This window comes from Balaenoptera borealis (genome assembly GCF_965194805.1).
Source record: "Balaenoptera borealis genome assembly, chromosome: 16".
Lineage (NCBI taxonomy): Eukaryota > Metazoa > Chordata > Mammalia > Artiodactyla > Balaenopteridae > Balaenoptera > Balaenoptera borealis.
In genome coordinates this window covers 73,722,057-73,736,850 of record NC_138872.1, presented here as the reverse complement: position 1 = coordinate 73,736,850, position 14,794 = coordinate 73,722,057, and positions in this window count along the sequence as shown.

Here is a 14,794-nt window from a genome sequence, read left to right as displayed (position 1 = left end):
TCCCCTACGTTGGTAGGCGGATTCGTAACCACTGCGCCACCAGGGAAGGCCTAAAAAAATTTTTTTTTTTTTATTGGAGTATAGTTGCTTCACAATATTGTGTTAGTTCATACTGTACAGCAAAGAGAATCAGCTATACATATACATATATCCCCTAGAGAGGTAGTTTTTAAGCCAAGTTTTTGTTTGTTTGTTTGTTTTGATGTGGACCATTTTTAAAGTCTTTATTGAATTTGTTACAATATTGCTTCTGTTTTATGTTTTGTTTTTTTGGCCCTGAGGCATGTGGGCTCTTAACTCCCCGACCAGGGATCGAAGCCACACCTGCTGCATTGGAAGGTGAAGTCTTAACCACTGGACCACCAGGGAAGTCCCTAAGCCAAGTTTTATTGTCAAATAGAAGATATCATGTAGGCTTGGTATGCCAAGCTAAGCAGTTCATTTGTCCAATTAATAAGTGGTATTCAAAATGGGCAAATACTCCCCCAGGAGATTCCAAGAATAACTGTTGAGATGTGGAAAGGAAATATCAGAATTTCTATTCATATTTATTTTTACTTTGCACATTTTCATTCCTTTTTTGTATATATTTTATCATATTCATAATTTTTACCCACTGGAATGTATTTTTAAATTTTTTATTGAATTATAGTTGATTTACAATGTTTCAGGTGTACAGCAAAGCGATTTATTTACATATATATATATATAAAACCGTGTGTGTGTGTGTGTATATATATATATATATATATATATATATATATATATATATATATATACTCTCTTTCGGATTCCTTTCCATTACAGGTTATTCCAAGATATTGAATATAGTTCCCTGTGCTCTACAATAGGTCCTTGTTGTTTATCTATTTCATATATAGTAGTGTCTATCTGTTAATCCCAAATTCCCAATTTATCCTTCCCCCCATATTCATAATTTTAAGTAGAGCAGAACATATATATAACTTAATGTACACAGATTGTGGTTGCATGCTCAAAAACGTTTCACTGATGCGATGTAGGAACAAAGTTTGGAGACCACTGTTATAAGCACCGGGAACCCATTTGAAGAATTTAAGCTGGGGAACAACAGGATCCGATTTTATTTTAGTAAAATCACTCTGTCTGAAGTGTGGAGAGTGAATTAATAGAGGTGAAAATACAGGCAGAGGCTGTAGGCTAGGAGCTACTCAAACCCTGCAAGCAAGGCTTGAACAGAAGCAGTGGGAGTGGGCATGGAGAGGGGGTATGGGTGGGGGGCAGAGGGAAGGAGGGATGAGAAATATTCAGCAGACAGAATCCACTTGACCTGGTGGTCAACATATGGGACAGCAGGGGAAAGAGAAATTTCAACTGACTCTCGGGTCAACTGAATCACTGAGTGGAAACAGCATCCAGGATAAGGAAGCTACCTGTGAAGCAAGAGCTGGGTACTGGAGAAGCTGCTCACGTCACAGGAGTCTGCCAACAGGAGCACATCAGAAGCAGGAAGGAAAACTTCTTCCTCTTGCAATGTCTCCTCAGTACCTCTGCTGACAAAGCTGGACATCATACTAGCTGGCATAGAAAACATATTTAAAGGACCCATCTTTATTTTTGCAGAGCAGGCAATGAAGGATGGATGTGGATCGGAGAAGCAATAAATTAATAACTGGATAATCCACCCCTTTGGCTTCTCAGCTTCCGTGAGAAATCGTCACTTTCATCTGGATCCAAACATACGTTCCCATTCCAAGTTTTAGAATCCCATTCTTTACCAATTCATGCCCTAACTTTCACATGAGAAACGTGGTGAGACTGTGAGCTCAACTCTTGCTGTAATTCAGCAACCCACATACTTAAATTTGTGTTTGATTTTCAACAATATAAGCCCTGTTGATACAAGAAATAAGAGATTCTTGTATAAGAATAAGAGGGCTATCATGGCAATCTCAGGTTCTTAAACCATGACTTAAGCTGAGTTAAAGACTTGAGCTTGTGGTTCTTCTCTCTGTAAGTGCTTAAGTACACTCACAAAAATCCGTCTCATACCACAGTCTTCAAAGTCATCATTACTGTTGTAACTGTCAAGTGCAGCAGCCACTTAGCCTCCAAGGTATGTGCTTCAGTTGGCATTTCATCACAATAAACAACAAATAGCTTGATTAATTGCAACCTCACTTCATGTGATAAATTACCAGCATCCCATTTTCCATTGACAAGGAGCTCAGCACTGTACTCAAAGCCAAAGCCATGACCAAACCTATCCCCAAATCCCATCTTTGCAAGTCTGTCTCCTGGTACCACTGCTTGTACCAATCCTGTATCTGTCAGGATCCAATCAGGAGACATAAACCACACAAAAATTAAGCAAATAAAGAATTATTGTAACAGAGGATCAGAGGAACGAAGGACTGGCTAGTAAGAAGTAAAGAGAACTCTAAAGAATATAAGAATGCAGATGTAAAGAGTAGCTATTATCCCTAAGGAAGGATCCCCCCGCCCCTCAGGGCTGAGATCCAGACCACATTGGTGGGGAGGCGGGGCGGGAACAGTCCTGAGTAATTGGATGGTAGAGTTGTGGTGGGTGGGGTGTGCTAGAAATCCGCCTCCTGGAACTTGCTGGAAATCTACTTTTCGGGGTGCTAGATTAAGCGGTTAATGAAGGCATGTCTCACTGGAGGCAGTCCATTATAAAATCACCCAAGGGGTGTGCTGCGGAAAGCTGCTGGCCGTTAGGTGCTGCTAACCACCGCGCACCGCAGGTGCCTGGGAATAGTACACCTGAACCAGAAAGAAAAGCCCCGTGTCCCTGAAATGGATCTCTAGCGCCCTCTACTGACAATACTTAATATTGCATCAGCTCACAAGGAAACACTTAAAGGACCCATCTCCACGTTTGCAAAGCAGACCATGAAGGGTGGATTTGGAGCTAAGAGGCATCAACTGGTAACTGGTACATGATACATCATTTCCACCTGCCAAAGAAAGAAGGGATGAAAGAAGAAAGGGAGGGTGGAAGGAAGGAAAAGAAAGCCGGCCCTTTCAGGTTTGCAGAGCCAGTCTGAGGACAGGACAAAGACCCCATAACCACATAGGTTGGGGCCACTGTAACTTGATGACTGCCACCCTCCACTGGACCCCTGATACTTCCAAGGAGTTGTTTGCATGTTTGCCAGCTTTTTATCTCCCATGTTTTCCAGATGCTTCTCTGCGCTCTTCATCTGGCCCTCACTTGCCATCAGTGACCCCATCTCTTATTTCACAAAAACTTGGAAGCCACCAGACAGAAACTCTCTCAACTTTTTGCCCCTAAATCTACATATTATCCTGTATTCTGCCTTTCCTCCTTCCCTCATGTTATAAAGAAAGTGCTAATCCCCCATCTGGGGGGTTTTCTCTCTTCCTGCCTTCTCTGGAACCTCACATCAATTTTCTTCCTACTTTCCTGTATCTTTAACCTGTCCCTCTTTTTTAGTTCCTTCTCATTAGCATTTAAACTACTCATGTTTCTTCCATTTCGAAAAGCCCTCCCTAAACTCAGTGTGTTTACCTGTGGCTACCCCTCTATTTCTTCCACTTCATAGCGAAATTTCTTCAGGGAATTGTCTGTGCTCAGTGTGTCCACTTTCTCCCTCCCCATTCCCTCCTCAACCCGCTCAATAGATTCTCACCAACAACCTCCATGGGCCCGAAGCCATAAGACCCTTTCTAGAATTTACCTTGCTCTTCCCCTCAGTAATAATCAACACTGTTGACCACACCCGCCTCCACACATGTCATTCTTCTGGTTTCCATTATGTTTCTTCAATTCTCTCCTATCTCTAGGCCCTCTTGGTTTCTTTCTGCATTTGTTGACTTACATTCTACTATATGAAGAAGAGTTTCTCTTCCCCATTTATTTGTTCATTTTTTTAGATCCGTGTAGACCCATGAATTTCTGTATTTTTTCAATTGGTTTTAACCAATTATTATTCTTATTTACTTTTGTGGTCATATTATCTCAGATTTGGCAAGTGAGAGCCTTCAAATCACCTTCTGTGTCTTTTGACACGTTCCCATCATTATTTGAACACTTCTTCCACAGCAAAATTTTCCAGGTCCGTCTTATACATTCCCAGGCCTTGACTGAAATTAGTCATTTCTCAAGGAGCCTTGGTTTCTTTTGCTATCAGGAGTCACAGCTCCCAGGCTCTTTCAGTGGATGGAACAGGGAATAAATATATGTATACCCCCCACATACACTTTTATATCTCTAGTTATAGCTATACCTTTCTACATTACAAAGCATGAATTTACACCAACAGTTGCAATTCCAAGCCAACAACACAGGGCCCATTCTCGTTTCCCCTTTCCACCATATTTCTTCCTCTCTTCTCCAACAGTGAGAAACTTGGCTCCCAGTATCTCAATATATATTCAGAATCCGTCTCCATGTGCTCAGTCCTTTCTATGTCACCAATTAGTGGACCCTGGTGGGCTGTCCCTGCCGCCCCATTTCTTTGCTGTCCTCGGACAGGCCACCAGGACCACCTCATCTGGGCTTGTCAAGCCTAATTTTGGATTGAATTAGAATGGAATAATGAAAAGGAGGAAGGGGAAGGAAGCAAAGAAGGGAGTGAGGAAGAAAGGAAACAAGGGAAGAAAAGGAGAGAGGGAGGGTGGAAGGAAGGAAGGGAAAGGAAGCTGGCCCCTCCAGTTATAGGAGGCTGAGTCTGCCTTTCCAGCCCCTCCGATGTTTGTGCTCCTTACCCTGTGACTTCTTGACTTTCACTCTGCACCCTCTTCCTGGGTGAAACCATCCCCTCCCATGGCTTTCATCTAGTTGATGATCACACCAAAATAGGCATCTTCATCCTAGACTCTTCTTCTGGGTCTCTGACTTCCGTACTGATGTGCCTACCAGAATCCACACTAGGATGGCCACAAGCATCCCAAATTTAACACGTCCTAAAAGCATCTTATTACAACCACCGCCCCCCCCCACCCCCGCCGCCACAACGTGACCCTATTTCTGCATTTCTGTCTCTGTGAAAAGCACAAGCAGAAGCACCTGTTGCCCAAACAGAAACCCAGGCATTCCCTTTAACTCCATTCACCACCCCTGATGATTCTGTCTCCTCAGCATCTCCTACATCCATCCATCCATCCTCTCCATTTCTGCTGCCTCTCCCCTGGGCCCCTCCAGCTCTCCCACTGAGCTGTCCGCTCCTATCAGTGCCTTCTCTGCACAGCAGCCTGAGTGATGCCTCTACCCCATGAATCTGACCGTGTCGCTCCCCCATTTAAATACCTTGCCTTTGGGATAAAGTCCAAACTCCTTAACGGTCCCTGCTCTGTCCTACCTCGCAGCATCACTGTTTTCCCCTCTCCATTTTACCCGCTGTCTAGCCCTCCTGGATCTCTTCTGCCCCCCAAATCCCCCATGCTCTCTCTTCAGGGAGCCTCTGGAGTGTGTTATCGCCTCTGCTCGGAAACTTCTTCTTAAACCCCTACTCTCAACTGGCCTTGCTTCTGCTCCTGCTCATCTGACGCTTGTCAGCTTTGACATCACCTCCTCCTGGAAGCCCACTCCGATTTGCCAAACCTAGGTGAGGTGCTCCCCCCATGAATGAATGGAGATTAGGGAACACGAGTTATTCATGCTTAATTTCCCAATGCTGAGCTCAGCACTTGGTCTTGTTAGTATAGTGACAAAATTGTCACTGTGGGAGGCAAAATAATGCCCCCCACCCAAGACATCCATGTCCTAGTCCCCATGTAACTATGTTATGTTACAAAGGAAGGGCGAATTAAGGGTGCAGATGGAATTAAGGTTGCTAATCAGCTGACCTTAAAAGAAGATTACTTTGGTGGAAAATCTTATCTAGGTGGGCCAGGTGTAATTACAAGGATCCTTTAAATGCAGAAGAGAGAGGCAGAACCAGAGGGATGGCATCATGAGAGAAACTAGACCAGCCATTGCTGGCTTTAAAGACAGGTCACATGGACTTCCCTGGTGGCGCTCTGGTTAAGGATCCGTCTGCCAATGCAGGGGACTTGGGTTCGAGCCCTGGTCCGGGAAGATCCCACATGCTGTGGAAGCAACTAAGCCCGTGCGCCACAACTACTGAGCCTGTGCTCTAGAGCCCGCGCACCACAACTACTGAGCCCACGTGCTGCAACTACTGAAGCCCGTGCATCTAGAGCCCGTGCTCCGCAACAAGACAAGCCACTGCAATGAGAAGCCCGTGCACCGCAACGAACAGTAGCCCCCGCTCATTGCAAATAGAGAAAGCCCGCGCAGCAACGAAGACCCAGTGCAGCCAAAAACAAATTAAATAAATAAATTAAAAAAAAAAAAAAGGTCCCAAGAATCAAAGTGTTTCTTGGCCACCTGATGTGCTGTGTTTTGTGTCCTGCTGGAGACCTATAACCCAGCCGCTGCCTGATGCTGGGCTCCATGCACCTCCATATCAGAGCTGATAGGCTCTCTTCACCACGACCAAGCATTCCCAGAGTGCACCGGTCTATATATTATAAGCCATTAATACTGTATTTCAAACTAAGTGCTTGTTGCTATAAAGGCCCAGTAAGCACATTTACAATTTTTCCATTTTTGCAAATTCTGAAGAAACCAAGAACACAACTCAAAACTGTGTTTTATTTTGTTTTCCTTTATGACAAGCTACTCTTAAAAATAAAAATTGATACCTCTGCATTAGTGTTCCTTTATGGTTTATTAGACAGTATTATCCCATATATCAGTTTATTTGGTGCTTGGAACAACTTGCAAATTATGATTATCCCCGTTTTTCAGGTGAGAAGTCAGAGGTTCAAAGAGGTTTTGTAATTTGCCCAAGGTCACACAGCTAATAAATGGCAAAGCCAAGACTAAAATCCAGGTCTTTGGGTAGAAAATACTACTCTCTCTACGTTGGAAAGAACCTTAGTGATATTTATGTATGTATTTATTTATTGGCTGAGTTGGGTCTTCCTTGTTGTGCACAAGCTTTCTCTAGTCACGGCGAGCGGGGACTACTCTTCGTTGCAGTGCGAGGGCTTCTCATTGCGATGGCTTCTCTTGTTGTGGAGCACGGGCTCTACAAGCGCAGGCTTCAGTAGTTCTGGCATGCGGGCTTCAGCAGTTGTGGCTTGCTGGCTCTAGAGTGCAGGCTCAGTAGCTGTGGCACATGGGCCTAGTTGCTCCTTGGCATGTGGGATCCTCCCGGACCAGGGCTCGAACCCGTGTCCCCTGTGTTGGCAGGCGGATTCTTAACCACTGCGCCACCAGGGAAGCCCCTTAGTGATATTTAACTCTGAGCCCAAATGAGAAACTGTAGCTCAAAGAAACTAAATGGCCTTCCCAGGTCATCTGTCTGGCAGGCTCGTTTACAGCAAAGACAAAGCTTTCAGTCTCCACTCTTCACCCTCTACCCTAAGGATCTGCCATGTTCAAAATCACCCATATACCCAGAGGTATAGAAAGGACTTGAATTATTAATCATTTAGTGATTAGGTTGAATAACCTGAGAGATATGGGTCACATTCTCTTATCACAAACCTCCAAGGGACTCTCCAAACATCTCAGTTCTACTAAAATATTGTACTAAACATGCTTTTAAAAAGTGGGCTGAGGGACTTCCCTGGTGGTACAGTGGCTAAGACCCCACACTCCCAGTGCAGGGGGCCTGGGTTCGATCCCTGCTCAGGGTACTAGATCCCACATGCCGCAACTAAAAGTTCGCATGCCACAACGAAGATCCTGCACGCGGCAACGAAGATCCCACGTGCCGCAACTAAGACCTGGTGCAGCCGGGAAAAAAAAAAAAAAAAAAAAAAAAATATATATATATATATATATATATATAAAATGTGTGCTGAAATCATCTTGGGACTGTACTGTGATACTCCCATGATGCTCAAATAGTATGCATTTTTCTGGGTTTTGGACAATGAAATTGATGTTACAGGGATTTTGTGACCGCTCTGCCTGATGCCACAATAGATATGGTCTGTGAGAGTAAAATCTATGGATGTTCACAAGAGGAGAGACTTAAATCAACTTCTTTGATAGAAGTACAGTGAGGGACTTCCCTGGTGGCGCAATGCTTAAGAATCCGCCTGCCGATGCAGTGGACACAGGTTCCAGCCTTGGTCAGGGAAGATCCCACATGCCGCAGAGCAACTAAGCCCATGTGCTACAGCTACTGAGCCTGCGCTCTAGAGCCCGCGAGCCACAACTACTGAAGCCCACGTGCCGAGAGCCCGTGTTCTCAACAAGAGAAGCCACCGCAATGACAAGCCCGCACACCGCAAGGAAGAGTAGCCCTGTTCACCGCAACTAGAGAAAGCCCGTGCACAGCAACAAAGACCAAGTGCAGGCAAAAATAAATAAATAAATTTTAAAAAATAAATAAAAATAAACACTATGTATCAATAAATGCAGCCAAAATTCGGTTAACTCTCTTCACTGTTTAAAAAAATAAATAAACAAATAAATAAATAAATAAAATGGCATCTTCTTTAATAACAACACCCAGAATGTTCCAGGCTAAAAAAGCTCTAATTTCACATTTGCTCAAGCACTGATTTGATGTAGCCAATGTGACTCCAATCTTGGATAAAGTGTGCAAACAACATAATTTTATTTCCTCATTTATCAAAACTGATTAGGGAAAAATTAATTAATGAGGGAACCAATAAGATGTTACAAGCTGCTCAAAGAATTCCCAAAACCGCATGTATACAAGGCTATCAAGAATGATAAAGATGTGGAATCTAAAATATGACACACATGAACTTATCTACGAAACAGAAACAGACTCCCAGACATAGAAAACAGACTGTAGTTGCCAAGGGGGAGGGGGAGTGGGGGAAGGATGGAGTAGGAGTTTGGGATTAGCAGAAGCAAACTATTACATATAGAATGGATAAACAACAAGGTCCTACTGTATAGCACAGGGAACTATACTCATTATCCTGTGATAAACCATAATGGAAAAGAATATGAAAAAAGAATGTATATATATGTATAACCAAATCACTTTGTTGTACAGCAGAAATTAACATAATATTGTATATCAAGTATACTTCAATAAAATAAAATTTTTTAAAAGAATGATAAAGTAAGTTTGATTAACAGATGAAAAACAACAACAACAACAACAGGCACCAACTGTGCAGGGGTCTCTCCTAATCCTTAGTAACAAAAACCTGATTGTACAGTTGGGGTGTTATAAGGGCTGTATAGTCAAAGAGGGACTGGTCTGACTTGAGATTTCTTTAATCTAGCTTCCCATTCTTGGTAGGATTGGGAAAGGCAGTACTATTTTTAAAAATCATTTAAGAGTTCCACAAAAATAAAGACTATACTTTCAGGGATCATTTCTATAGTTTGTTACTAGAGAAGTCTCAAAAACCATAACTCAAAAAGAGTCATGTACCACAATGTTCATTGCAGCTCTATTCACAATAGCCAGGCCATGGAAGCAACCTAAGTGTCCACTGACAGATGAATGGATAAAGAAGATGTGGCACATATATACAATGGAGTATTACTCAGCCATAAAAAGAAATGAAATTGAGTTATTTGTAGTGAGGTGGATGGACCTAGAGTCTGTCATACAGAGTGAAGTAAGTCAGAAAGAGAAAAACAAATACTGTATGCTAACACATATATATGGAATCTAAAAAAAAAAAAAAATGGTCATGAAGAACCTAGGGGCAAGACAGGAATAAAGACGCAGACCTACTAGAGAATGGACTTGAGGACACGGGGAGGGGGAAGGGTAAGCTGGGACAAAGTGAGGGAGTGGCATGGACATATATACACTACCAAGTGTAAAATAGATAGCTAGTGGGAAGCAGCCGCATAGCACAGGGAGATCAGCTTGGTGCTTTGTGACCACCTAGAGGGGTGGGGTAGGGAGGGTGGGAGGGAGGGAGACGCAAGAGGGAAGAGATATGGGGATATATGTATATGTATAACTGATTCACATTGTTATAAAGCATAAACTAACACACCATTGTAAAGCAATTATACTCCAATAAAGATGTTAAAAAAAAAAAAGTCTGTGAGGAAGTAGAGGTGAGCTACAACCTTGGGTAAGAGTCTCACTGTTCTATGTATATAAAGAAGTTAGAATGAGAATGAACTACAGTGTAGTACATTAATTATAGCTATCTAAGGTATTCTGATATTAAAAATAAAATATTTTCTTTTTAATAAAAGGAGAATATTGAAGGTTATAAAAAAAAAAAAAGAATTCCACAAAAATAAAACTCAACCTTGACACCCCATATCCAGTCTGTCAGGAAATCCCGTTGATGATCTTCAAAATGTATTCAGGATCTGACCACTTCTCACCACTGCTATGACCCTGGTCAGAGCCACTATCATCTCCCACCCACATGTTGCTATAGCTTGGTCTCCCTGCTTCTACCCAAATCTTCCTGGAGTTTTCTCAACTCAGAGCAGCCAGAGGGTCCTTTTAAATCAGGAGACAGATTGTGTCACCTCTCTGCTCAGAACCCTTTCCTGATTTCCATATCAGTCAGAGTAAAAGCCAAATCCTGGCAATGACCTCCAAGGGCTCACATGATCTGCACGGACCCCAGCTTGTCAACTCTCTGGCCTCTTCCCCCACTTCTCTCTCCCTCACTCTCTCTGCTCCACTGGCCTCCTTCCTAAGCCTCAGACACACCAGACAGTTCCCTCTTAGGGCCTTCATTCTGTTCCTTTTACCTGAAATGCTCTTTCCCCAGGTAGACCATTAGCCAGCTCCTTCACTTCCTTCAAGACTTTGCTTAATTTTTACTTTAACGAGGCCAACCCTGACCACTCTACTTAATACTGCTGTCTATGCCCACCCCCACTATTAATTTCCAATTGCTGCTGTAACAAATTACCATAAACTTAGTGGCTTGAAACAACACAAGTTTATTATCTTACAGTTTTGGAGTAACAACCAAATCTGCCTTTTGGAGAGAGAACTTTGGAGGGCAGCATGGATGATGGATTGGATGGGGAGACAAAAAAGAAGAAAGGAGGGAGGGAGAGGAACAGAAAGGAAGGGAGGAAATTAGATCATTTCTATTTACAGTTGACCCTTGAACAACACTGGGGTTAGGGGCACCCAACTGCCCAGTGAAAAATCCTCCAATAACTTTATAGTCAGCCCTTGGCCCTCTGTGGTTCTGCATCTGGATTCAACCAATTGCTCATCCTGTACTACTGTATATATTTATGCAGTGGGGAAAAAATCCACATATAAGTGGACTTGTGCAGTTCAAATCCATGTTGTTCAAGGGTCAACTGTACTAAGATTTTTCTGTTATGTTTTGTTTTTTGGGTTTTGTTGTTGTTGTACTAAGATTTAAATAATTGTCACACACAGGACTTGACAATTTCAGTTGCCATAACCCAGACGGTAAGAGCGGGCTTGAAGAGAAAGCATCCAGAGATTCTTAGAAGGTAGAATCAATAAGGTTTGTGATGACTGGTTTGATATGGATGGTGAAAGACTACGAGGTCTTGAGAAAAAGGGAATCCGTTTTTGTGGGTGCGTATAGTGAGTCTGGCTGGAGAGCTGTTGTCTTGGAGATACAAGACATCTATCTGGATAGGAGTAGAAGGCATCTGGGGAAGAGTCTGGTGCTAAAGAGACAGATTTTGAAGCAGATAGGGAAGGAGCAATTGAAGTTATGTCAGGGGATCATAAAGCAAAAAAAATAAAGCGGTGGGGGAACTGATTCCAGAACACTGAATATCACCTTCCTAGGGTGGACACTGGAGGAGATGTTAGAGCTGAGGGGGTGTCTCTCCCACGCCCAGCACACAGGAGCCATGTTGCCTCCTCAGTCTTTCTTCCTAGATGGTGAAGCCCAGAGTAGAGCAGAAGACACCGTGAAGAAAAAGAAGGAACACACAGACAGCTGTTAAGTTCTTAAAAGTTTTAAATGGTGTGTGAAAAGTTAACAACATTCAAAGGCTTATGGGGAAAATTTAGACAGGAAAATGTTACCAGGAAATGTGAGATAGTTTCATTTTCTAATGATGTAAAGAGCTCATAGCAAATGTGAGAAGGAATCTAAAAGCCTACAGGGACTGGTTAGAAAACTGTAATCCATCCATATAATGAAACACGACGTGACCACGAAAAAGATTAAGGTAGATCAGTAGATATAAGCATAGGTGCCCATGATGTATTAAAGTGGAAAGTATGAAGTGACCTCCCTCCCACTACCCCCCCAAACTTTTTTTTTTTTAATGTCCCTCTTTTTTTTTTTAATTTTATTTATTTACTTTTGGCTGCGTTGGGTTTTCATCGCTGTAGGTGGGCTTTCTCTAGTTGCAGTGAGCGGGGGCTACTCTTCGTTGAGGTGCACAGGCTTCTCATTGCAGTGGCTTCTCTTGCTGCAGAGCACTGGCTCTAGGCGAACGGGCTTCAGTAGTTGTGGCGCACGGGCTTAGTTGCTCTGCGGCATGTGGGATCTTCCTGGACCAGGGCTCAAACCCATGTCCCCTGCATTGGCAGGAGGATTCTTAACCACTGCGCCACCAGGGAAGCCCCCAAATTGTTAACAGTAATTATCTTTTAAAATAAGAGTGTGGAGCTAAGGAGTAGAGGACAATTCTCACATCTTTATTTAAAAATAAGTATTGGGACTTCCCTGGTGGCACAGTGGTTAAGAATCCACCTGCCAATGCAGGGGACACGGGTTCAAGCCCTGGTCCAGGAAGATCCCACATGCCGCGGAGCAACTAAGCCCGTGAGTCACAATTGCTGAGCCTGCGCTTTAGGGGCCGCGAGCCACAACTACTGAGCCCACGTGCTGCAACTACTGAAGCCCGCGCACCTAGAGCCCCTGCTCCGCAACAAGAGAAGCCACCGCAAAGCGAAGCCCGCGCACCGCAGGGAAGAATAGCCCCCAATCGCCGCAACTAGAGAAAGCCCGCGCACAGCAATGAAGACCCAACGCAGCCAAAAATAAATTTAAAAAATAAAAATTTAAATAAAAAAAAACTGACTTCTAAAAAAATAATAATAAAATAAAATACATTTTTAAAAGAAGAAAATTGGACAAAGACTTGAATGGCAGAAATATGTGGGCTGGGTTAGTGGTTCAGACTTGAGCAATGCACTTACATCTTGTAAAGGAAAAATTATGAGCCTCAAATGTTGACCTATATTATTTTTATTATGATGCTACTTAAATATGTACAAACAGAAAAGTAGATATAAATGCCTTATTCTAAAAAATAAAATAAATGTCTTATTCTTATAGCTCCTTGTACAAGGATAAAACCAAAGCAAGTTAGAAAATTAAATGTAATTGTACAGCAATATAAATATAAAATATATTTTAAAAACAGTAAAATTCAAATGAGCAGCATTCAGTTAATATGATGGATGATGTTTTCTGAAAAGGAAATTCAAATTAAACCCACAAGGTACCATTTCCTACCCACTGGAATGGCTAACATTGAACACAATGACAACGCCTACCCTGGTTGGCAAGGAAGAAGAGCAACTGAAACATTCACACGTTGTTGGAAAATGTAAGATGGTAAAACACTTCGGAAAATCTGGCAGCTACTCATAAAGCTAAATGTCACCTACCATATGACCCAGCAATTTCACACCTAGATATTTTCTAGAAGAGTAATGAAAATATATGTTCACAAAATATACATGTACAAAGTCTTTTTATGCATACCATTTTTATTCTTAACAGCTAAAGATTGGAAACAACCCAATGACCACAAACAGGTGAATGGAAAAGCCAAGTATGGTATATTCATACAGCAGACTTGTACTCATCAGTAAAAAACAAGAGAATGCCAAAGCCTGATAGTGCAAAACTAGTTCCTGACTGTAACAAATGACTTTTTCTTTCTCATTTGGTGGTTACCAATGCCACATGCATTTATCAAATAAACCAATGAATTTGCAAAACCCAGTGAATGGGAACCCTCTTACACTATTGGTGGGAATGTAAATTGGTGCAGCCACTATGGAAAACAGTATGGAGGTTCCTCAAAAAACTAAAAATAGAGTTGCTATATGATCCAGCAATCCCACTCCTGGGAATATATCCCGACAAAACTATAATTCAAAAAGATACATGCACCCTTAAGTTCATAGCAGCACTATTTACGATAGCCAAGACATGGAAGCAATCTATTTACTTATTTATTTTTTTTAATTTTGGCTGCCCCAGGTCATAGTTGCAGCATGCGGACTCTTAGTTGCGGCATGCATGCGGGATCTAGTTCCCCGACCAGGGATTGAACCTGGGCCCCCTGCATTAGAAGCCCAGGGTCTTACCCACTGGACCACCAGGGAAGTCCCAAGACATGGAAGCAATCTAAATGTCCATCGACAGATGAATGGATAAAGAAGATGTGATACATACACATACACACACACACACACACACACATTGGAATAGTACTCAGCCATAAAAAAGAATGAAATATTGACATTTGCAGCAACATGGATGGACCTAGAGATTATCATACTAAGTGAAGTAAGTCAAAAAGAGAAAGGGACTTCCCTGGTGGTCCAGTGGTAAAGAATCGTCTTCCAATGCAGGGGACGCAGGTTCGATCCCTGATCAGGGAATTAAGATCCCACGTGCCACAGGGCAGCTAAGCCCGTGAGCCACAACTACTGAGCTTGCGCACCTCAACAAGAGAGCTCGCGTGCCGCAAACTACAGAGCCCACACGCCCTGGAGCCCATGCACCACAACTAGAGAGAAGCCTGCACGCCTCAACGAAGACCCGATGCAGCCAAAAAAATAAAAGAAAAGAAATAAATAAAATAAAA